Source organism: Euprymna scolopes, chromosome 7 (assembly GCF_053919585.1).
Source record: "Euprymna scolopes isolate OS-2025 chromosome 7, ASM5391958v1, whole genome shotgun sequence".
In the NCBI taxonomy this organism is placed as follows: Eukaryota; Metazoa; Mollusca; class Cephalopoda; order Sepiida; family Sepiolidae; genus Euprymna; species Euprymna scolopes.
The window spans coordinates 61882854-61905165 of record NC_136488.1 but is presented as its reverse complement, the minus strand read 5'-3'; positions in this window follow the sequence as shown (position 1 = coordinate 61905165).

Sequence of the window (22312 nt, the reverse complement as noted above, 5' to 3'; positions counted from 1 at the left end):
ACTTCGGACTTTACAGGTAAATTTCTAAAAAACAGTTCTTTTTTTTTGTTTTAAATTTGAATATATTATTTATTGACCTTTTCTCCCCAATTTGTGATATATAAGACTTTGGTACATAAATTAATTATTTACTTTTTAATAGACATTTCAAAATGGGAGGCGTAAATTATTCGACCCCCAGTCTTTTCAAGCTTATAACTCCTCGAAAAATGTAATTCAAGCCCTAATTCTTTTTTCAATTAAAGGAGCAAGGACAAGGGTTCCATTAAAAAAAGAAGAAAAAACAAATAATGTGGTTTAAAAAAAAAAGGTTTTAAACTTCAAACTTTACAGGTAAAATTCTAAAAAACACTACGTTTTTTTTTGTTTTAAATTTGAATATATTATTTATTGACCTTTTCTCTTCAATTTGTGAGTAAATTAATTATTTACTTTTCGGTGAGTAAATTAATGATTTACTTTTTAATAGAAACTTGAAAATGGGGGGGGGCGTTAATTTAAAAAAAAAGTTTGTCTAAAATATTAGATTCAGTTTATTGGAAAGAACATAAAATTTCACATTGACCCTGAAAATATCGTAAAAATAGAATCAATAGAAAAATTTTGATAGATTTTTAAAGTTTAAAAATTGAAAAATATTGAGTTCGGAAAATTCATTACTGTTTAAAAAAATATTTCTATTACTTTTAAAACAACTTTAATAGTTTATTTTGGAAGTATAATCCATAAAGAAAATAAATAACTCACTTTTAACAGAGAAATTACGAGATTTGTATATTTTATTCGCAGTTTAGTGCTAGGGGTGTCAAAATTTCCTACAATAATTCTGATACACCTAATGAACCACTGTTCTGCCAGATCAAACATACCCATTCTTGTGTCTCGATACATCTTCTATCATTATATGTAATCAGTTTTTTAAAATAGTCAACCATATAGGAGCCTACACACACACACACACACACACACACACACACACACACACAGACATTCAGCTTTTTATTATAGATAGATATATGATTATTAAAGAATGTTGAATAGAGGAGAGAGCTGGTATATAAATCTGATTTTGATTCCATGAAACATGCATGCGCATATGCAATATTTGTATAATAATAATAATAATATATATATATATATATATATATATATATATACGGTATAATCACGTTGACACACCTGTTCTCGTCAGATCACCGAAGTTAAGCAAGGTTGAGCCTGGTTAGTACTAGATTGCCGATCATTTCGCAATTCTAGGCGCTGTATGTGCTCTCTGCTTTTCTCGGCATTTGTTTCCAGTCGTCCTGTACATCACTTCACTTGCCACTGATTTTTAACAATGTCAACTTAGGAGAGGTGTGGTTAGACATTGCGCACCTTCTGCCACAAGAATTTCACGCGCATGCAACCCTTCGTGCGTATTCATAGTCTGTCAAAGATGTAAGAATCCATATATATATATTTGGGTCAATATAATTTTTAGTTGGCTATGGAATAATGAGTATACAGAATTAATGTATGAGCTTGCAATAATTGAATGCATGCACGCGCAAAAACAAACGTGGCGACCAATGCAAACAATACGCAATTTCGCGCGTGTGCAAAAAATTGAATGTACGCGGGCATAAAGACAAACACGGCGATCAGTGAAAACAATACGGAATGAAATGGATAATAAAAATCTTAACATCATTGCCTTTGGATTAAATGAAACATACTGCAATCCGTAGAAAAAATTGAAAAACAAAAAAAAAAAAGAAAAATTCAAAAAGGATGTGTGCAGTGTACATGTCTGCCCTAGTTTTGTATGTGTGTTTACAGTCTTCAGGAAATAACAATTAACTGATTAAGTAATATTTAACGGTGAGACTTTTTCGAAGCAAATATATATATATATAAAATAATGAAAAATCCCACTACACACATGCTTTGAAGTGTTTCTACATATCTTTTTAAATGTTTAGAACTTATGATCCCACCGCCACCCGTTCTGTTGTCTGCAAGCCCCCGCCACCAAACTTGAAAAAAAAAAAAAATGCTAACGATTACGTGCCTCGCTATGTCGCCAAGAAGGGTCATTTTACGTTAAATTTATTCAGGAAAGTGATCCCCCACTTTAAAATGTGTAACTTTAATTATTAAAAGAAAAAAACTCCTTTCATATTAAAACACATTAGCAAAAAAAAAAAAAAAAAATAGATGCTATGCTGGGTTATGTCGTAAAAAACTTAATCCAAATATTTTTAAGTATGTAAATTGACCAAATAGTTTTTTTTTTACACAATGTAGCGAATATGTTTTACACATATTCGCTATTTTTTTAAATTTTTATTTGAAAACAGTTAAAACTTGCAATGAAAATAAGAATAAAATAACCGTAACGTACAGTCTTTTTTTTCAAAAATCTATTTCCGGTTTAATCACGCATAACCTGAGTAAAGAAAAATATTTTTTATTCACATAAATTGATCATTTTTTAAATTTGTTTCTTTTAAACAATTGCCTTATCGTTATTTGTTGTTAATTAATAAATCTCACCTATATCATCAATGTGTATCAAGTGTTTGCCCGAAACCGGAGATCCTAAACCGGACTCTTAAACCAGAAGGATGGTTTAAGCACCTAAGCAAGCAAGACAATTGGAGTTTTTATATACGCACCTTCTATTGAGATTTTAGTTAGCCAATCAGCTTTCTAATACCCACCGCACCCTTCCTATCAGCCAATGAACATACACTTATCGGACAAAGGCATATTTGACCTCTGGTTGACCTAATCCTTTGTGTGTGCTCTATTTAGCCTGGATATCTAGTTTTTTGATATGTTTTAAATCTAGGTTAGGTTTTTTAAATTTTAATTTATATATAAATATATATATATATATATATATGTACATACATATATGCACAGATATACATATATATATATATACACATACATATATGTGTGATCGTTTATGTATATTCATGTTTATTTAATTTATTTATTTGTTTATTTTCTATTGTTGTTGTTAGTTTTAAAACTATTTTGTATCGCTATCCTAGAGTAAATTTTATCTTGTGAACACAATTGTTCGCTATTTCTCTTCTACAGTTTAATAGATGTTGGGGGTTCTTTAAAGTACAGGATAGCAAAATTTTATGAAGGCATAATCTGCATGGGTCGTCTAGGTCTCTACACGTGGCAGCTTGTCTTATTATTTTCCATTCGACTACCGGCGAATGTCCGCTTTCCTTGAGTTCCCAGTATTTATTTTGTAGCGTTGTTTTCATAAGGTATTTTTTATTGTTGAATGTACTTTTGTGATCATAATATCGATTTTTGAAATCTAAGGAAGTCATACCTTCGTAATATTTCTTGTTATTCGGATTTTCTTTCACAAATATTGTGGCCTGGTAAACTATGCTTTTGGTTGGACATTTATTTTAAAGTGGGCAAAGTGTGTGGTATCTACAGTTGCATTTATCTTGTTCGCTATTAATATTTTTATTTCTCGTATGGTTGTTCTTGTCCGGGGTTGGTTTATTATAATTATTATTATTATTATTATTATTATTATTATTATTATTATTATTATTATTATTATTATTTCTGCTAGTGTTAGTTTCATTTTTGCCATAAGGTCTACTTTTTTATTGTTTAGTTTGTTGTTGTTTACATTGTTTTTATTTAGTATTTTGTTATTATGTGCTTTAATAATCATCTCTAAATTTTCGCAGCAGCTGTAGGATAACTTTAAGGTATTTTTATTGAAAAATTTGTGTAAGGGGTTGGTTGCGGGAAAGTGCTTTTCAATAAGATCTGGAAATTTTTTGCCAAGTTTTGTTTTAAACATTTGATTGCATGGGGCAGTATACCAAATTATAGTTCTTTTTCTTCTATTTTTAATTTTATTATTGGTGTTTTGTTGCTTATATTTGATATCGATATTTTTGTATCCACTATTTTTTAGGGCTGTTTCATAGATATTGGTTGACCTGTTAAATGCATTTTCATCGCTTGAGTTATTACTGAGTTTACTTAGGAATCTGTTTTATAATTGATGGTGGGTGATTGGACTTAGGGTTTACGCATATTGGAGTAGCGTTATCTTTTAAGTAGGGTTCATATGTGTTTTTGTCTAAATTTAACGTGACGTCCAGGAAGTTTCTTATTTTTATGTTAGCTGATACGTCTGCTTTTAGGCCTAGTTTTTTAATTTCCTTGTGTATGATTTTCTAAAGTTATCTCCCTTGACTTTGTTGGAGTCTTTTATTATAGCTAGTCCGTAATCTCTACATAGGCCGATATCCGTAGTATCAAATATGCTTGTGAGGGTATATAGAATGAATAATCCCACAAGATATGATGCCTCTGCAGAATCCCGGGCACCCATCGCCAAATCAAACAGTTTTGTCATTTTAGTTTTAATCTATTGGTTATTGTTATTTATTAGAACTGATTTTCTACATTTTTTAATGATGTTGATTTCTTCCGATGATATATCAATGTATGCCTCGGCAAATTCTAGGGCAATGTTAAACAGTTCTTCGGATATCGAGGGATAGAAGTCTATGATATCGAACTGTATAAACGTACATTTATTTTTGTTTTCTATATTTTTAAACCAAGTGATTGCTTCAGCAGTATCTGCCCACTGGTTTAATTCTAGGTCTTGTTTGATTTGTTTGTTTACTCTAGAAAGTATTGTTTTGCTAATTCTACCTATTCTGGTTTAGTTGGGTTTATCAAGCGGGTGCTGGGATTATTATTAAAGTCCCATTCGTGGTCTTTAAGCAGAATGTATGCCTCTCTAGGTTTCAATTTGCCAACTTATATATGTATGTATATATATATATATATATGTGTATATATGTATGCATGTATATATATATATATATATATATATATATATACATACATACATACATAAACTAAAATAAAAACCCTAACCTAGATTTAAAACAGGTCAAGAAACTAGATATCCAAGCTAAATTCAGCACACACAAAGGTACAGGTCAACCAGAGGTCAAATAGGCCTTTGTCCGGTAAGTTCATGTTCATTGGCTGATAGGAAGGGCGCGGTGGAAACTAGAAAGCTGATTGGCTAACTAAAATCTCAATAGAAGGTGCGTATATAAAAACGACAGACAACCACAAAATCCGCGCATAAGCATGAAGAGTCCTAGAGTGGATGAAACGCGGAATATTCAGTGTAGCTTAATCGTCATACATATTTTATAACTTACTAACTAGCTCTACCTACATATTGAGCACTTTTGAAGTAAATACTTAAAGTTTACGCATAAATTTATACTTTCGTATATTAATGTTATGTGACTAAATAAAGTAGTTATATATATATATATATATATATATATATATATATATATATCCACGTGATTATTAAAGAGCGCTCGATGGAGGATGGAGTTGGTATATAAATCTGATTCTGATTCCACTGAAATATATGAAACCAATAATGTGTGTGTGTGTGTGTGTGTGTGTGTGTGTGTGTGTTCATGTCATAAGCCTCTGCTTATGTCTGTCTCCCCGGAAAACTATAAGTCTCTTTTTTTTGGGATATGAAATTTACGGTATCGATGTTCTGATATTTTGCAATACTTATATAAATAAATATATATTGCGTTCCTATATTTTTTATTTGTTCTCATAACTGCGTAATCTTCTTAAGTGCACGCACATACACACACACATACATACGGCTTGTTACTTATATAGAGAGAAGTACTTTAGTGCGACTTAGCAAATCAAGTTACACTTAATAAACTTACGTATTCTAGCACCTATTGTAAAGGAATGCGTCGAACTGTTTGTATCTTTTTACTCACTGATTATTGTAGATAAAAGTTTGATAACCCTCAAAATGGAAACGATAAACTGATCTTTGACGTCTAAAATATTCACGCGCAATGAATATTGTCTTCTCATTTTTCCTAAACAACTTGGAATATAAGATTACCGTTCTGAGATAACAGTCGACGTCTTTGGTGACCTTTTCGAACTCACACGTGAACTTAGAAAGTAATAGATGTATCTGTGGATAAGCGAAAACGATTGATGTACTCTTTTTAAAAACTTGGTATAAACGTTTTTCTAATGGCTTCGAAGAAAAAAAGATGCTTGTTTTATAACTCGAATATTATACATATCAAAATAATGGACGTCTTTATTAAACTGTACTGTATTGGTTGATTAAACTATACTGCAGAACTATACTTTATAACTATACTTTTTTTTTTTTTTTTTTACAAAGGCTTCACCACATTATCAAGGCCCAGAGGCCACTCAAGGATAAGGGTTAAAGAGTGTACAGTAGAAATTGGTCAATATAGTAATCATTAGTAATGAAAATTTGGTAAATTTAATAACTTATATGGAACGGCTCATCAAGAACTTATTTACTTTAGACTTGAACACAACCATATTGTAGTCAGCCGGAAAGCAGGAAAACGGAAGACAATTCCACAGGCGTGCAGTTCTAAGAAAGAAGCTTTGTTCATGGAATCTACGTTTAGGTTTAGGCACAGATAAAGAGTGGGGGAAATTATTGAGAGTGTTTACAGCTAGACGAGTGTTTCTTGTGAAAGTTTGGCGAGGGGGGACCATAGATTGAAGCTCAGTTGAACACTTTCCATGAAAATAACGATACATCAGAGACAAACTCGCAACATCTCTTCTGCGAGATAGAGGTTGCAAGGAGGAGAAAAGGACATCTCCTACGAGGCTACGAAGTCTATTTTGAACTCTATCAAGGCAGGACAAGTCCTTTCTAGCAGCTCCTGCCCAGATGTGGCAACAGTATTCCATCCTTGGACGTACCTGGCTCTTATATAGGTAGAGAATAGCATCAGCAGTGAGATATCTACTGGATCGATAGAAAGATCCCACCATTTTTCCAGCGGCCTTGGCAACAGATTTGATATACGTGTTCCATTTAAGATCAGGAGTAATGGTCAAGCCCAGAAGCTTGTCAAAACTTGAGGCCTCCTGAAGACGAGAGCCATTCATTTCAATTGATGACAAATGTGATTTAGAATGTTGATGATGTAAAGAGAGAAGCTTGGTTTTAGATGCATTAAAAGTAACCAGCCACTCCTTTCCCCATTGTACTACGTGCTCAAGATCAGAGGAGAGAGAATTGGAGAGAACTTGGTCGTTTACTGTCTTAGATGTGGTACCATAAATGGTAGTGTCGTCAGCATAAATGTCTACAAATGATGTAAGGATATGATTTGGAAGATCATTAATGTAGATCAGGAAAAGAGTTGGGCCCAGGATGGATCCCTGAGGGACACCGGCATTAATACTGTGAGCTTCTGATTTTTGCCCCTCAACTACTACTCTTATGCACCTATCAGAAAGAAATGATTTAATAATTGAGAAGACTTTTCCAGCTATACCATAGCTAGCGATCTTATGAAGTAAACCTTTATGCCATACCCTATCAAAGGCCTTTAATATGTCAAGAGCAATTGCCCTAGAAAGATTGCCACCCTCGAGAGATTTGCTAATCCTATGCGATATAACTGTAAGGACATCTGCTGTAGATCTAGCAGAACGGAAACCATATTGAGTGTCACTAAGAAGGTTATTTTTGTTGAGATGTTTGATTACTTCTGTATTTAACACAGATTCTAGCAACTTACTCATGACGCACAGGAGACTAATTGGCCTGTACTGAGAGGGGGATGAGCGATCACCTGAATTCTTAAATACAGGGCATACTGATGAGATTTTCCAGGGAGATGGGAAACTATTCTCCTTAAGACAACGTTTAAACAGTTTTGTAAGTATGGGCGCTAATTCAGGTTGAAGTTTTTTGAGTACTATAATTGGAATACCATCAGGACCAGTTGCTTTACTCGAATCAAGGTTTTTGATTAGCTTCGCAACATCACGTACAGATATACGTATATCACATAGCGTGTTTTCTGATACAGGAGGAAATATTGGGGGTTGGCGGTCTTGGTCGCAAAGGGTAGAATTAGCTGCAAAGTTCTTGTCAAAGAGTTTGGCTTTGTCTGATGCTGACGAGATTACCTCAGGTTCATTGATAATAGTTGGGATGGAGCACACGCTTCTGTTCAGGATTCTGTTTGCTATTTGCCAAAACTGGTGGGAACCAAGCCGCTGCTCAGCTACTTTGGACTTAACAGATTGAGCATACAACTCTCTTGCGTTCCTTATTACTTTCTTACAATGGTTGCTGGCAGTCTTGAAAACGGCTTTAGTTTCCATACATCTATTACGTTTGAAGCAGTGGAAAAAGTGATTTCTGTGCGCAATGGCTGCAGCACATTCTGGAGAGAACCATGGCTGGCTGTTAGGTTTTTGCTGAAACTTTTTAGAGGGTATGAAATGGTCAATACCTACAATTAACCATTCAGTTAGGTCTAATACTATAGAGGACACATCCTTTTTAAACATGGAATGCAGAGGTAGATCAGATATAAATGTACGGAAGCTATCCCAGTCAGCCTTAGTGTATCGATATACTGTACGATGAAGAGGTACGTCTGGGGACTTATTACATTTCATTTTTATCTTAATTGATACAACAGAGTGGTCGGAAGATCCAAGAGGCGACAGAACAGAAACTGAACATAGTTCAGGGCAAGTTGTGAGAAAAAGGTCTAGTAGGCTCGCATACTGGCCGTCATTATCGGGCACACGGGTAGGTTCCTGAACAATCTGAGTGAGGTCATAGGCAATGGAGAAATCATGACAGAACCTCCCCTCATCATCGGTCTTGTTTGAGTGGGTCAACCATTCGACGTTGTGAACATTGAAGTCTCCACATACGTGAATGTTAGCTGAAGGATAAGTAGAAAGGACTTGGTCAATTTTCTCAGATATGCGTTGAAAGATAGTAACTCCGCTGTTGTGGGGGCGATAGAGAGTAAATATAAATGCAGTAGTGTGAGCTAAAGCAACCCGGAAGCACATATAGGGTAAGTTAGGATCTTCCCTGGAGATGCCCCTCCCACATGGAAAGCTATCTTTAATATAGGCAGATATTCCATGCCCATGGAGATCTTGGGGGTCAGATTTAGAAGTTAAGTTAGAGTATCCTGAAATTGCAAACTCATCTAGGGAAATAGCCTGTCCAATGCCAGTTTCACTTAAAAATAAAAGGTCTGGTTTAGTCTCCTGTAATTGGGTTTCAACCTCTGGAAGGTTAGAACGAAGACCCCTGATTTTGGAGAAGGAGACATGGTAGTAGGGGTCTACGTTGGAAGTTGGAGAACCGGGTTTAATCGTGTATTTTTTCTTGAAACTTGTCATGATGAAATTTTGGAATTTGTGGACTAGGTCGACAGATTTACTTAGAGCAGGACAGAGAGGGGAAATTAAGAGAGAAAAAGAAACGAAGAATTTTTTTTTATTTGTAGCTAATGATAAGGTAAAGCCGTAACAATTACCCACTAGTATGGCATCGAGAGGCCCCACCAGAAGCTACTGCATGGTCCAGAATCCATTCACCAAATGACAATACAGCAGCCCCAGTACTTTGCACCTGCTGATAGGACAGCCTCCTTAGTGGTTAATCCAAGGTTCGGGTCCCTGACTATCAGGCGGATAACGTCAGCCCAGACAAAACGTTTACCTCCAGCACCCTTACAAGTGATATGGCTACAAGGATAGACATAGAAACAGAAAATTTCCGCCATCTCAGCCAACTGTTCGCAAAAATACTGCCAACCTAGAAAACAGCTTTTTCTTCTCCCTTTGTCCGAAAAATCACTCATTTAAAAAATGAGGACTGAGGGACAAATAAGAAGAAGCGAGAGTAACAGGAGCTGCCGATAACGCATCCACAATGCGTTTTCTACTCTCCATTAAAAAAAAAAACAAACTATTAAGTATTGTACTTAATAAAAGTCCAACAGACGTGTTTAAGGGATAGTATGGTGACAGATTCCCCTCACACGAACTAAAAATGAGTATAATTCGTAATTTTTGCTATCAACTCGGTAGATAAATAAACATATGTACGAGGAAAAAAAAAGCTAGCATTTAATAAAACAGAAATACACAAATTAAATACTGAAATAAAATGGAGTTGTTAATATTTTAAATCTAAAATAAAAAGCATGATTGAAATCACTTATCTCAACATAAACAATTCCGTCTCCAAATTGCAAACTGTATTGAAAGAAATTCAGTTAGTAGCGTTCAAAACATTTTTTTTTAAATTAGCCGTTAAAAGAAAATCGTGATTTTATTCTGAACTTAAGCTAGTAACGTTTTAAGAAGCTTACGATATAAAAGAAAAGGCTGATGGGGGGGGGTTCTTCCGAAAGTAAGTTGGTGCCGTTATAAGTAATTTCGAGATAAGATGGAAGCCGGTATTGGACTAGAAAAAAGCTAGCATTTAATAAAACAGAAATACACAAATTAAATACTGAAATAATACTATACTGTATGATATTAAACTAAACTGTATTAGTTGATCTGGTTCAATAAAGTAGAATATCCAACTGGAGGATTGATTCATAATGTAGCAATTAATAAAAATTTGGTTATAAGCGTAAATTTCATAAGTGTTTTAAAAACGAAAAATTCCACAGTTGTTGGTTTACAAGCAGAAAATCCGACAATTATTGGTTTACAAACGAGAGATTTCGTGAGCATGTTTCAAACGGAAAAATCCCACAATTGTTGGTTTATAAGCAGAAAATTCATACAATTGTTGGTTTACAAACAGAAATTCCGACAATTGTTGGTTTACAAACGAGAAATTTCGTTGACATGTTTCAAACGGAAAAATCCCACAATTGTTGGTTTACAAGCAGAAAATTCCGACAATTGTTGGTTTACAAACGAGAAATTTCGTTGATATGTTTCAAACGGGAAAATTTGGTTTACAAACAGAAAATTACGACAATTGTTGGTTTACAAACGAGAGATTTCGTTGACATGTTTCAAACGGAAAAATCTCACAATTGTTGGTTTACAAACAGAAAATTCACACAATTGTTGGTTTACAAACAGAAATTCCGACAATTGTTGGTTTACAAACGAATAATTTCGTGGACATGTTTCAAACGGAAAAATCCCACAATTGTTGGTTTACCAACAGAAAATTCATACAATTGTTGGTTTACAAACGAGAAATTTCATTGACATGTTTACAAACGAATAATTTCGTGGACATGTTTCAAACGGAAAAATCCCACAATTGTTGGTTTACAAACAGAAAATTCCGACAATTGTTGGTTTACAAACGAGAAATTTCGTTGACATATTTCAAACGGAAAAATCCCACAATTGTTGATTTACAAACAAAAAATTCATACAATTGTTGGTTTACAAACGAGAGTTTTCGTTGACATGTTTCAAACGGAAAAAATCCCACGATTGTTTGTTTACAAACAGAAAATTCCGACAATTGTTGGTTTACAAACGGAAAATTTCGTTGACATGTTTCAAACGGAAAAATCCCACAATTGTTGGTTTACAAACAGAAAATTCCGACAGTTCTTGGTTTACAAACGAGGAATTTAGTGGTTATGTTTCAAACAGAAAAATCTCACAATAGTTGGTTTACAAACAGAAAATCCAACAATTGTTAGCTTACAAACGGAAAATGTCATAAATTTTGGTTTACAAACGAAAAATTCTATAGTTGTTGGTTTATGAACCGAGAATGTCCTGATTGTTTTTTGTAAAAACGAAACTTTCTTTTCATAGATATTAGGTTACAAACATAAAATTCTCTCTATATATTTGTTTTCAAACAGAAAATTCCAGTTATTGGTTTACAAACGTAAAATTCTACAGTTATTATTTTACGAACGGAAAATTCCAGTTATTGGTTTATGAACGGAAAATTGCATAGAAATTTGTTTACAAACGAAAAATTCCACAAATGTTGCATTATAAACAGACAAAAATCTAGAGATGTTTCTTTTTATCTTGTATATAATAAAAGAGGCGCAATTTTACTGCTCTGACGAAACTACCGTAGGTTTACAACAGTAGATGCCACATAAGAAAATTATTATGTATTCGCTATTATCAATTACGTTATCAAGCTATGGAACGCAATTACATATACATTGATTCGTAATATTAAAACATTAAATTTAGTCCGAGGAGCGCCATGTTTATCATCATCCTAACCTACAGAGGAAGTAGCTCAAATTTCACCCTCATTATACCAAGACCTCTTACGACACCATTCTACACGGAGTGCTTTTATACTTTTTTCTACTTTTCCCGGGTATTAGCCGTCATTAACTGACTACAGATTTCTACACAATCGCATATTCTTACCCCCTACATCCGACACAAATAATGATTTTTCCCTGTGAAATATCCAGCCCAGCTGCTTGGATAATTCTATAATTCCCATATTCGGTTATTCCACCAATAAACAAATACTTCTCAACTATAAAACACACCGCCATTTTCGGTACGTACACAATATTCTTAGATTGTATTTATATAATTCACGGAATTATTCTGCTCAGAAACTCTCAACTTTTATTATTTATTTGTGAAACTATTACACTCCAAAAATAACTCGTTGACGATCCTATTAAATTTATTCGACATCAACGGACACCCGAAAGTATAAACAGCTACACGAAATTACTTATGGTTATAGTTACTCGGAGGGAGGGACAGTTAGAGATACAGAGATACAGAGATACAGAGAGGGGGAGTAAGAAAGAAAGAGAGAAATAAGCCGTTTTACAGTATTATTTGGGTCAATCAGGCGTTATAACTGTTAATTCACAACTATTTTTCGTTTCTTTCTTGTGGGGGGAGAGGGTTCATTATTTACACCGTGTTTGCTTATTTTCGTTTTTTAAAACATCCCATTCAGCCAGGCTATCGTTCCTTTCACCAACCACGCATGCGCGCTTAGCCGTCTTCCTTGAATTGTTTAAAATAGAATAAAACATGCCATATACCAGCGAAGTCTTCGTGGGCAAACGTTTAAGAGCGTTTTCTCCATAAGCTACGGGTTAAACATTCGCTCCCATCCACCGGATCGTGTTTTTTTTTCTTTCGGAATGTTTTAACATTTACGCAGTGTTCTCCGTTTTTACAGTTTTGTTTTATCCAGTTGACACACTTTTACTTAGTTTTTCCCATTATTTTATTATATTCCCCTTGTTTGCATTTTTACGTGCGTGTATTTTATTTTTATTAAATGAAATTTTTCATTTTCTAGGACATTTTCTTCGAGAAAAATTCATACAACTACTTTATTTTAAAACCTTTAATTTACTGTAATACACATATTTAAACCAAATGGTTTAGTTTGTGATTACATAAATTTTTACTGGTGAATGGTGCGTAAAAAACAATGCGCACGAAAAAAAAAACGAAAGAAAACATTGTTTGAGTATTTTGTTACTTTTTATTTTAGTACTTTTGTAGTTTACGACCCGCGCTACCTACCAATTCAATAAAAAAAAATATCGTAAAAACTTGAATATAACTTTAAAATACTATTGTAAAATTAGCGCGGGTCGTAAAGGACTAAAAAAACAAACAAAAAAAAACAAACAAATGAAAATGAAAGAATTAATGTGTGCAGGGTCTGTTTTTTTTATCAAAATGAAAAGAAAAGCCTTCATTTGTTTTCGGGGTGTTGTTTTCTGTTTTTTTTTTGTTTTTGGGGTTTATTTTTAATTTATATTTTGTTTTTTCTTCTTTCATTACGGTGATAAGTAACATAGTTACAATCAACTGTTACAGTAATTAATGAAATACATAATAAATGATGAATACACGGAAGAAGCTTCGTTTCATTTCATAGGAGAGGATTCTATGTTTTCGTTCTTAAATAAGGTTCTACTTCTTAATAAATCTTTGAAACGAACTATTTTTAGTCGCAGAGGCCGGCAAGTAACCAGTCAACATTACAACAGCTTCAACGGCTTGATCGATGATTTTTTCCATACCTGTGGGAAACAACAACAACAACAACAACAACAACAACCGTACTATACTTTTTTTCGAGATGGGAGACACGCTTCCACCTGGCAACGCCGGTTAGCGGCCATACATGTATATTTGCAAAGGGAAAATTTCATCGATGCTACATCGCAAAAGAAAAATCCCACAGATGTTGGTTTATACACCGTCAGTTTTACAGATGTTCGCTTACAAAGGAAAATCCCATATATATATATATATATATATATATATATATATATATATATATATTTTCAAACGTAAAATTAATTCCATAGTTGTTGGTTTAAAAACGGAAAATTTCTATCGACTTTCGGTTACAAACAGAACAGTCGATGTAAGAACAAAAAAACGTTTCCATTAAAAGTCAAGTCAGAGCTACGTGATTGGACAAAGTACGAAGCGAGATCGATTCTTCCTCTTGAGAGATCGACATCCAACTTACCAAATGCCCTTCTAAGGCTTCCATTAAAAGGGCATTTAGATATACTTGTTGTCAAGTATAGAGTAAACTAAATCCAAAAAACAAATCATGAAGTCATGTGCGTTTAATTGTTTCTATTATTTCAAGTACACGAAAAAGAAGAAAATAATCTCTACGACTGTTACTATTATCACTGCTTAAAGATGGTATTAACCATCTACTCGCAACTTGCCAACGAGAGACAATGTATTTTTTTGTGTTAACGCGCCAGTTGGTGGAGATGAAAGAAGTTCCCATGTGATGTGACGATAATATTAAGACACCAGTAACTATTTAATAAGTACAAACACTTGGATACAGAAATAATATAAAGTCGTTATAAATATAAACATGATATGGAACTTTTTTCTGAAAATACTACTAACATGACCGAAGTTATGACATTTCTACAATTTGCACACTGAAGCTTCCTTTAGAATGTTTTAAATTGGTTGACTTTGTCAAAGATTGGTAGATTGGATAGAAGAAGCCCCCAAGTGATGGGGCAATATATTAATGGTTATGAATATGTAGAAAAAATAAATTATGGAGGACAATAGTTCGTTCGTTTTAATGGTATCACTTCTGCCTTCGTACTTCTTAAACTTTCGGAGGTAAAAAATATAGGAGGCTTTACTTTTGGAACGACCCTCAAATAACAAAGCGCGCTACACACGCCCATGATCAGACATCGTTCATCGATGGCAAAAGTGCATTGTGAATGGTGTTGACTATGTAGAAAAAAATTTGGATCGCAAAAGGTTTCTCGTCTTCTCAAAATTCGCGGTTCTTTTGCCCGAGTCTTTTTGAAAAGAATCATTTAAGGATTTCGCTTATATTTGCATACAACCATAACTACGATGAGATTTTGTTATTTTCCTCAAAATTGGAAATATTTTCCAAATTATTCACCCCACTGCCTTGTGTATGTTTTGAGAAAGGAAAAGGTTAAGGAAATAAATTCTGACAAAAATCTAATTTGGAGTCCCGATACGCGGATGATGAAGTACTGCAACACTTTTCCGGCAATTCCTGCAGCTGCGTTGGCTTCGACCGTATTGGCGCACCTTTCCGTCCGATTTTGTCTGCAACGCCGATAGGGGGACCTTAGTAACTGGGAAAACCCAGGTTTCCTTATCACCAACCCAGATCTGCATCTGGAGAGGCAACTTCGGCTTCGACATCATCATTATCACCACCACTCCAGTCTTCAAAGCCCTTCAACTTTTTGAGTTAAAAAAATAAGATGCTTTACTTTTGAAATGGCTGTTGTATACTTTATTTAAACCAAATCTAAGGCTTCTTAGACGGAACAAACGTGTAAAATATACGAGCTTAATCTAATCGACTTAATATTCTTGAGAGAAAAAAATATAAATGACAAAATTGCAAAGCTTTAAAAGAAAACGTAGAAGGTTATATAGTAGTAAGAATGAATATAACAGATATTTAAACAGTTATGTAATCCTAGAAATCTTATTTTAAAATCTTATTTTAAATGAATCATGTGTTCATTTCTTTAGAGAATTGTTCATTTCGATTTTCGCGTTCACTTAGAACAGAGACATAAGGAAATTTGTGGCAGAATGAAAAAGAGCCCTTATACCTGACTCGTCGAATTTAACATGTGCTATTGTAAACCTAACGATTGCAGAGCGTGTCAATCAAATTTGATCTTAGCTCAGATGCTTATAAAGTCTCAGCCATGTCAAAGCAATTGGGGTTGACAGATGCAAAAATCAAATCTGCTTTGCTGACGTCAGGATCTGTTAAACAATGGCAACATTTCAGTGACTTTGTTTTTAATATTTATCTCTCTTTCTCTCTTTCTATCACTCTATTTATTTCTAGGTTTAAAGAGTGAAAAATGGAAAATCAGTTAAAATCAGAACCCTGAGAGCAATGGTCACGTGTCTCAACTTTCTAAGTTAAATCATGCTCCATCTTAAATGTTTAAATAAATTTCTATTTTTATATAAAAGAAGACGTATCTGTCGATTATTATATACAAGCGTTTAATTTTAGAACAGAAACAACACCGCCAGAGAACTCCACAGGAAGACCAACCTAGAGACGTAGTCGACGACATATCAGCCCCTTAGCCCATCCTTGATGTAAGGGACGTTTTTATTGCTAAGGTTCGTATCGTTTTCTTGTGTCTAACACTCTGAGAGTTGGTTGGCGTGCCCAGGATGTAACATCCATTTCAGAAACGTCTCACGACACAAGCACACCAAGTAATGTTTCTCAACAAACGATGGTTTCATATGTCTTCAAATATATAGACAAAAAAGTTTCATTTTTTTTTTTACACAGTGATCACCACTTATCAAGGCCCGGAAGCCACTCAGGGATAAGGGTTATTGCAAGTACATTACGTTAGTGTGGAGATTTGATGAAGTGTTTACTTAAGGGGGCGGTTCATTAGGAATTTGTTAACATTGGACTTGAAGACATCCAAGTTGTAGTCCGGTGGGAAGCAGGCAGACGGAACAGAGTTCCACAGGCATACATAATATATATATATATATATATATATATATATATATATATATATATATATATATATATATATATATATATGAACAGAGTGTCCAATAAGTCGCTGAAAGGTTTTTAACTTAATTAGATTCTTTAATTTTATGATATCTTTCTGAAGTTTGAACACAGTGTGAATAAGACATTGAGAAGTTTATAAAAGTGCAAAAATCAGACAATCTTTATTTATGAAAAATAATGTTTTTTAAAATGTTGACTATTTTCAGCTTCGCATATTTGTGCTCTTTTCAAAACATTATTCAAGACAGATTGCAAAATCTCTGGATTGCAATTTAACTCGCTTATTTCGTTCCTGATGTTTACCTTCGATTCTTGCAGGGTTCGGGTTTGTTAATATAGACCCCTTTTTTAAAGATATCCTCGCAAGAAAAAATCGGGGCTAGTCAAGTCTGGGAAATGTGGTGACCATTTGACATTGCCGTAGCGAGAACTAATATTGTTGCCAAACCATTGCCTGAGAAACTTCATGGTGTCTCTCGCCGTATGTGCCGTTTCCAATCTTGTTGGAACCATAATCCGGGCCTATCTTGAATTTATGTGCGCAGGAATCTGTAATCATAGTCCGGTATCTCTCTCCAATAATAGTAACAGCATTTTCGTCTTGATCTTCAAAAAATAAGGTTCAATAATTTTCTCCTCCGTTACTGCACGCTATATATATATATATATAATGCACTTTATGGGATGCTACTGCTTTTGATGAATTGCCCTTGGATTTTTAAATCTGTAATTTTCTTTGTTAACGAATCCATTAAATAAAAATGAGCTACATCTGACATGATCAACTTTTGCAGAAAATTGGGGTCATTTCGGACAAGTTCTCTTGCATTCGACCTGCACATTGAACCCATGTTTGAAAATCTTCAGCTTTCAAGTGTTGAACAAACTGCACTTTAAAACAAAAGAGTTTTACACTGTGCAGAAGATTCTAAAATATAGTGAGCTTCGACATATCCCAAGTTGTATAGAACGTCGTCAAATCAATGTTTCAGGATTCTGCTTCACGCTCTCTCGCACTTTTTCTATATTTTCATCTGTAATGAGGTTTCGAGTTCTGCGAGCTCGGGGAAGATCAAGTACAGCTCTTGATTTTCAAATCAGCGAACACTGTTTCGAATTGTGTTGTGACTTGGACTATCTCTTACATGAAAATGTAGTCGATAATCTCTTTGAGTCAAAACAATTGACCCCTGATTTTGGTAAAATAATTTCACAACTTGCGTACGTTGTTCAATGCTATACTTATCCATATTTTAGTAAAATGTCTAAAATAGAGAAAAAAAATAATTAATGGCAAAATTACAAAGATTTTCAACCCTCCAATGATTTTTTGGACACCCTGCACACACACACACACACACACACACACACACACACACACACACACACACACACACATATATATATATATATATATATATATATATATATATATATATATGTGTGTGTGTGTGGTGAGTAAGCTAAGCTTAATTCCGGACAAAATCATCGGACTAAATTAATAAATTCACATGCTATAATCATTTTTTTTTTTTAGTTGAACTGTTTAGTGTAACTACAATGGTTGATTTTTAATTCGCTTTCTTTCAGCAATGGATCACACCATGGTTTACAATGTGTTAACTTCAATATGCATCAAACAAACAAAAGATGAACCAGCATGAGTCCAATCTACTGAGTCATTACTTCAGTGTCTTTTTCGTTATTTGTTATGTTTGTACTTACTTCACACACTAATATATGGCATTTAAGATTCATTATTAGCACTACAGCGGCATTATACACACGTATATATATATATATATATATATATATATATATATATATATATATATTCAACAGTCACAGGAGCCATGAAAGCCAACAAACCGGAAGTTCCAGATTCAAGTTCCGCCTCCATTTAGGGCTCATCATTTGAACAAACTCGAACTCGGCATTTGGATCTCTCATAGCTTGAATATATATATATATATATATATATATATATATATATATATATATATATATATATATATATATATATATATATATTATTTAATGTATCTGCATACAATTTTATCAGAAGATATGATGTTTTATGTATAGATTTTCAATATTTTCTTCAAGAGTAATCAATACGTGAATACAGCTAGATAATAAGATACGAAAATATACTTGGCAATTAAGCTACACAGAATTTTTCGCGTTTCATCCCTGTAAGTAGTCGTCAGGATAAACGGTATTTTCAGTCTTTTTTTTAATTAAGTATCCTAAAATAAAGTCCATTCAATGTTTATATTTTATGACTATTGCATATCTACGATTAAGTAATTCTTTCACATATTGAAACCTTAAAATTACTAGTTTCTCGTTCAATCAAAAACTACACATATTCTCTTAATATTTGCATCTTCTAGCCAATCAAGATACTTTTCTTCCAATATATTTTTCTTACCAAAAGTTCCATAAATACAGCTAGATTGAATTGGATAAAAATATTTTCTATCAGTAAAGTGAATTCTTTTGTAAATTTTAATTAAACTATTCGTCTATCCTTTAAACTTGCATTTAGTGTTGAAACTTTATATCTATTAATGTAACAAAAAAATCTAGTCTATTGTTTGGAAACATATTAAAGAAACATTGCATCGATTGTATATATATGGATAAGAAACGTTCATCTTTAAATCATTTAGGAGACAGTTTTGTCATATGTCAGGTTATAATGAAGTGTATTTCTGTTTTGATGACTCTCAGACAAGAAATATTTTAACAAGTACATTTTATGCGATTACATATATAGGAAAGTCATATACAAACTTTGATTAACGCAGCTTTAGTATAATCTATATATCTATAAAAGTGAACGTGTCTGTCTATCTGTGTGTGTCTGTGTGTGTGTGTCTGTGTCTGTGTACATTTCCCTACGCAATAACTCTGTCAATTTTAAGTCTACAGACTCGAAATTTGATATACAGGGTACTGAGATTTGGGAAAATCTTTCTAATCCGTTTTCGGCCAGAAATTTGGCTGTTAAGGGGTCAAAGTTCAACGATTTGACCTTTGAGAACTCTACCAAACCCATCCGCTAATTTTGGGTATAAAGGATTGAAATTTTAGATATAGATTTCTTGGACATGACTCTAACTTAATAACTTGATTTGAGCCAAAACAGTAAATGTTAAGGAGACATAATAGGGGTCAAAGTTTTAAAAAAATTAACCGCTTTTTTTTTTTTTTGCTCAACATACACCTACAAACATCCGGGCAACGCCGGGCTGAAATACTTGTAATAGATAAGACTAAACATCGAAGTTAAAAAAGTTTTATAAATGCTTAAACTAACGTATATACTATTTTTGAATATGTTAATTATTCTCTTAGTTATGTAATGGCGGAGAATATGATCATTAGTTTTTTATTTTTTACAAAGGAGTCACCACTAATCAAAGCCCGGAGGCTACTCAAGGACAAGGTTTAATGAGTGTACAGAAGTCAATGGGAAAATGTCGTAGTAATCCTTCGTAGTGAAAATTTGGTAAAATTGGATTACTTAAGAGGATGGCTCATCAAGAACGTGTTCACGTGGCACTTGAAGAAGACCATATTGCAGTTAGGTGAAAAGCAGGAAAAAAGGGCAGAGTTCCACAGGCGTTGATTTTGAACTTAAATAAAAAAAATAATCAAGATGAATAATTAAGTGAAATTAAGAAAACGGTGTATTATTATAGTAGCATTTCGACAACCATCGACCAAAACGTATTCTTCTTATTTTAGTCGTGTCGATTCTAATATAAAGTGATCGTCGAGCACAGAGTAAACAATTTGCATTCATAATAGAAACTAAAACATAAATAACTTGTTGAACGCAGTTGTGTGTGTGAGTGCCCTTTGGGGTCTCATCGCTAGTGTCCCTATTTCTATGTTGAGGAAAAAGAAATGTCAATCTTGAAGATTAATAAATAACTGCGATTATAGAGGAGGGCTTCATACACAACCAGACAATCCTTAGGCACGATATTTCTGAGCTTCATTCAGAAGTTTAACTCGTATAAAGAAAGAAACACATGAACAAACAAGCAGCAACATTTATTATCACAGAGAAATATGGCCTTCAGAAATTGGGATGTATTTTCGTCTCCCTTCGGGGAAACATAATGGATACCTACTTGAAGATGTTTGGAAACATCGCTGCCGATACGTGACGATCACTCAAAAAAGATGTATTTTCTTTTGTAAGAATCTCAACGGACAACTAACAGGATCAATATTCATACGGATTTCCATATCTTTAATTTTCATATATTTTCAACTTGATCGAGATAGTCTTTGTTAAATATAAGTATTTGGGCCGTTTCTTCCTCTCTCCAGGAAAACCAACAAAAAAACAAAAATAAAAAAAAACAAAAAAAAGACAAAGCAAAAAAGCAAAACAAACAAAAAAAAATTTCCCGATTTTATAAGTTTAGAAAAGAGGACATATATTCGTGTCAATCAGTTACCTAAAAGAACGTGTCAACTGAAGGGTAAAAGTTTCACGTTTCTGTCAAACGATCCATTAGTTTTGTACATCTTCGTTTCTGTTTAATTCGACTTCACAGTCAGATCTTTTGAAATGTGTCAATCAAGAGGATGTACTGTCCTCTTACGGACATCTCACAGAAAAAAAAGAGTATAAGTGACGACGGTAAACGAACCACTCTAGAGTCTGGCAGTTTTAAGGTTGTCACACATTTATTCACATCCATGATCAACAAAAGACATACATACATACATACATACATACATACATACATACATACACACACACACACACACACACACACACACACACACACATATATATATATAATGTTTTTCTCGCTCTGACATTCTTATTAAAATCTACTTTTATTTAAAAAAAAAAAAAATGCTAGCTGAACGCCCGACGTTACCCGATTGTACAATACACTTAAACACGATATTTTAATTTATGCAGATTGCGTATGTATTATTATAGAATCAATCGTCTATTTATTATTATATATTACGAAGAATAATTTGGCCTGTTGACTAATTCGCAAAAATAAATAAATAAATAAGCAATGAAAATCAAATTCTGTCTGTGTTTGTTTACAATATCACGTCAGCTGATATTTAGATTGGACGATCTTAAAAATAGTTTTTCTTCTCTTGTAAATGAAAAAGAAGAATTTTTACAGGGTTAATAATTTATCTTACACCGGCAAAAATGACACCGGTTTAATGTAAAATATTCCCCTGTGTATTTTTTTTCTAAGAGTAGAAAGACTATTTTCAAGATCGGGCTTTTTCGATTTTCGATACTTATCGGTTAAATTTCTGTATAAAACATATCTAAGAACACTGCTAGAA